Raw genomic sequence first — 4,685 nt, 5'->3', positions numbered from 1 at the left:
GCGCGCTGCACATAGGAAAGAGCGGCGGAGCCCGGAGCGCCGCGCGGGGGCCGTGACGTGGGGCGGCTCAGCCTTGCTCGCGAAGTGCTGAGCTCGTCTGTCCAACCAGCTCCGATCCTGCTCCTCTCTCAGAACAGACCTCCTTCCCCGCCCCCCCCCCGCCCCCCCATCTCCTATTTTTTCTGGCAGGCAAACTAGAACAAGGCACAAAGACGATCATCAAACTAACCAGCACCCCCCCCCTCCGCCTCCTCCCTCCTTTCCCACTCCCTCCGTCTTCCATCCATCTTTCCCAGCCAGAGAGAAAAGTCAAAGCTTGAGAATCCCCCGAAGAAGCCGCTGGCTTCCCTAACACAAACCATACAGCGACCCGCTCCATACAGCCCCCTCCCCCATGCGCACCCCTGCCCAGAACAGAAAGGTAGGCATTTTCAGCCCCAACTACACATGTGCGGATCTGCTAGTTCTCTTGGGGGCCTTTGACATACAGGGGAGAGCGGGGGGGAGCTGGATTGGATGAAAGGGATCCCCGGAGCTAAGGAGCCTTGCAAGCTTCCTTCCCCAGCCTCCTTCAACCCAGCTGGGGATACAACACCGCGAAGATGGAGCCTGGCATTTTTGTCTTGGATCTGCAGGAAGATCAAAGGTCTTTAAGAAAAATAGATCCCCCCTCCCTTCTCTTCTCCCCAACTCCCTGCCACCGCCACCTTTGCCAGGAATTTGCGAACCCTTCCCCTGGCAGGGCGCAAACATATACAAAAGCTCAGAGGCTCTGCTGTATTCAAATAATCAAGCCGTCAGTGAGGAGCGGGGATGTGGTTTTATCTGCATCTTCCTTCTCTCTCTCGCTCCCTCTCTCTCTCTTTTTAATGTATTATTTTGAGGGTAAAGTTGAATAGGTCACTGCAGGGCAAGCAGCCGCCCTGTCGCATTCTGGCTGAAGAGAACCAGATTGGGGGGTTGTATTTTTGATAAGACTTGGGAATACATGGCATGGCTTAGATCTGCCTTGCCCAGCCCCTCTTTCTCTTCTCCTTTCTCTCTTTACTTTCTTTCACGACTGAGATTTCCCTGAAGCTTAAAAAAAAAAACCAACCAAGAGTCCCGTCAGCAACTATCCCAATGCAGCGGCTGCAGCCCCTGGAGTGATCGCTGCGGATTCCCAGGGAATTTGGAGGCGAAGTGGTACTAGCCAAACGTGATGCAAAATGTTTGCGAGCGGGAGCCTGTGTTTGCATATGGAGGGGTGGAGGGTGGGAGCCTTCTACTTCCAACTCCGGGCACTCCAGCCTCACAGCAACTTGAAAAGAAACGGCGAAGCAACTGCTGCAAAAACAACCCGCCCCGCTGCACCCTCAGTCACAAACAAGACATTCAAATAGACACGGGTATTATATGTATTATTTATATATCGTCTCCTTTTCATTATTTGATTTTCTGTAGATCGCTGCGGGGAAGGGGGGTGGGGGTGAAGTGCGTGTCCCACGCATACTGTAAATGCCAGGATAAACCAACCCGCATCTCTGGCCTTACTATGAACACAAGTGCTATTTAAGGTGCAAAAATCATCAATTCAAATTGTCAGAGGTGGGCTGCAGAGAATGAGGTTCCTCCTCTGCAGCCTCCAACAGAGCCGTCCTCAGTAGTGAGAATTCCAAGCTAAATCATTTGGAGAGAATTCGCCAAGTTTCATGCCCTGTTCTTAAGCATTAGCTTCTGCTCAAAATCCCCAGAATTACACGCGCCTTCAGAAATAGGCTCAGAAATGCTATTGGAAATTTGAAAACACCGACAGAAAAAAAAATTGCACCCGGAGACGAGTTTCCAGGAGACAGAGAAATAACAAACCCACTCCCCTTCGGAAAGAAATGCGCGGCTGAAGGGATCTATTCGGAGCTGCAATCAACAGTGTGGGGTGGCATGCTCTGCTCCTAAACTCTGCTAATGGCAATAGAAACACTCACCTCTTGGGTTTCAAAGTAGCTGGCGAAAATCTGGAAGACGAGTTGAAAACGACGCAAATAAATGGAAATTATTTCCTTCTGCAGGTTGCAGGGAAAAAAATACTGGAGGAAGGATCTCCAGTCCAGGCACTATAGGACTCTGTGGATAGCCAGGCGAAGGAGCCTTTCAGCTAGAAGCCGATTTGTGGTCTCAGACAAATTAAATATTACTGTTTATTACCAGCCATACTCCAATAAAATAAAGAGAGTTCAAGGCGATAGCTGCTATCTCACCAGCCCTTGCACCTATAAGACTCAGAGACGTCACCACACACGCAACTGGCCCATTCTCTCATGGTTGACTGCAGCAGTAATGGAAGGTTAATTTGTATTCTTCTTCTTTAAAGCCCTACCAGTTAGATTCTCCCCGTGCAAAGAAACCACCGAGTGCAATGCAAAAGGCTGGGGGTCGTGGGGGTGCCGGAAATATAACCAAACAAGCATGTACTAAATATAGCTAAAAGGGGGAGAACTGGAAATTCAAGCGAAGTTCAATTCTTTCTTGGAATGGAAGCGGGGAGTGATTAGCCAAGTCCTTGGTTCACCAAGATCAGGCCAGTTAATCCGGTGGTATTGGCAGTGTGCAGCTTGAGATACATATATATATATATATATATATATGTGTGTGTGTGTGTGTGTGTGTATTAAATGTGCTATTATTATGAGCAGTAAACTTGTCAAATGAATGCTCAGGCGCCTCGGAAAGCCAGCATGCTGAGCTATATTTAGTAAATGATAACCTGGCTATTTCCACAGATCCGACTGTGCTTCGGGAGCCAATTATTTGCTAGGGGTAAAGAAAAGTAAATAGAGGCGACTACTTGCCAAATGAAAAACACGAAAAATCGCATCTCCTTTCCAGCCCCAATAACCTGCTGCAGATCAATAGCCAGACCCCTTAACATAAAAATAATTCTATTAACCTGGAGTGATTCTGCTTTTCATCCCACAAAGATATTCCACCCCCCCCCCCAATTAAAAAAAAAAAAGATTAGCAGCTGTTGTCTCCTCAACTAGAGAGGGCGAGCGCCGAGGGGCATCCAGAGGGAGACTATCCAGGACCCCCTCCACGCCTTACGGGAGCAGCAAGAAGTGACTCCAGGATCTGTGGACTGCAAGGATGGTGAGTGACCCCATGAGCTCCTGGCTACTGTCTCGCTGAAGCTCTGTCTTTCGGATCCTCCCATTTGGAGCAAGTGGCATGGCTTATTCTTGTGGTTGTGACATGTTTTGAGGGTATTATATATACATATGTATATATGCATGTATGTGCATATATACTTTGCATATACAGTATCTCTGTGTATGAATGTGTGTGTGTTTATATATATATAGGAGGACTATATCCAGTGCTCATCTGGGGAGCCTCAGTGGGGCGAGAGCTTCCCAGATGCTCTCTGCACTGAAGTAACCCAGGATGCAGGCGGCTGCACTCCAGCTCCATCCGGAGCATCGCAAATAAACAAGGGGTGAACTAATATTTTCTTATTGGAATCAGGGCCTATGAACAAGCATGAATCCATAGGGCACCCCCCCACCCCCCTCAAATCTACCCATCATGGAAAGTGCAGCTTTCCAGCACTCGCCAAACGTCCTCCCAGCTCCCGCCACGGATCGATAATAGACAATCGCTCGTTTTCCTAGAGCGCCTTTTAATTCCTTCTTACTGGGATCCACCTCAGAGCAACCTAAGAGGAACAGCGCGAGGAGGTTTCTTTTTTTCTTGAGGATGGGTCCTCCCGTTTTGCAGACTGACATTTACTTGGCAGATTTAACCTTAACTTTGCAGCCTTTTGAAGCTGCTTCATTTAAAATAAAAATCAATCCCTCTTCACACATGGCGCCGCTTATAATGTTTTCTTCCAGTCGATTGAAATGTACAGATTTCCATTAGCCAGCCTTCCTCTCCGGCCAACAGAAGGGTATGGGGGGCGGGGGGATGTATGAGGGGGATACTCTTCAGTAACTTTTCCCCCGCTTCTTTTTTAAACCTCTTCTCAGAATCAAAATGAACAGATCAGCTCCTGACAAGGCACAAATCGCTTTCTGCCTTTTCATTCAAGCTAGGAACTGGGAAAAAGGGAGAGTTGGAGATTTTTGATGATTTTCCTTTGGGGTTTGCAAATAACGCGACATAGGCTTAAAAATGCTAAGCAACGGGAGAGAGATTAGATGTGTGTGGACACATCCACTCACGCACTTAAACATATGCACATACATATAGGAAATCCTTTCTCTTGCGTGCTTGTATTGCATTTATGCATGGAGCCCGCACTTGTATTTACGCACAAATATGGACACCTACATGCATAGGTGCATACTTTATGTACACTTGAGTGTGCGTGCGTGCGTGCGTGCGCGTGTGTGGATGTATGTGTTTGTGTGTGTGAGTACCCAAAACGTACACACCGATGTTGTCTTACTTAATACACAGGGCTCCTTCCTTATAGTTTCTTTCCCAATACCCACTGATTGCCATGGGAATTTTGCCTACAGAAGGAAACTAGGATAAGATCCACAAATACTGTCTTTGAACAGGCAGTCTTTGGAGGATCTGCCTTGGAGAGAATACCAACTGGGATTGGACAATGGGTTGATACATTTTAACTGGAAACAAGCGGTTTCCTCCCCGCAACAACTCTGAGAACTTTGCACCGTGTCCATCAGCATCAGTTCCTTGTT

The 4,685-nt window shown here is 47.8% G+C and overlaps 1 protein-coding gene across 3 annotated transcripts in view; it reads right to left on the bottom strand.

Moving 5' to 3' along the window:
- The window catches only part of TBX5 (T-box 5), a 90,286-nt gene that overhangs the window by 48,625 nt on the left and 36,976 nt on the right, over positions 1-4,685 (bottom strand). Inside the window, exon 1 of one of the 3 annotated variants that reach the window (XM_025193032.1) lies at positions 1,965-2,384. The exons of the other annotated variants lie outside the window; for them this stretch is intronic. The gene's annotated coding sequence lies outside the window, so the exon portion shown is untranslated. Of the gene's footprint in view, positions 1-1,964; positions 2,385-4,685 lie in introns of those variants that run through there. 3 annotated transcript variants of the gene reach the window in all.

Source organism: Alligator sinensis, unplaced genomic scaffold (assembly GCF_000455745.1).
Source record: "Alligator sinensis unplaced genomic scaffold, ASM45574v1 scaffold216_1, whole genome shotgun sequence".
Classification (NCBI taxonomy): domain Eukaryota; kingdom Metazoa; phylum Chordata; order Crocodylia; family Alligatoridae; genus Alligator; species Alligator sinensis.
The sequence above is the reverse complement of the archived record's forward strand: the minus strand, read 5'-3'. Positions and strand labels throughout refer to the sequence as shown.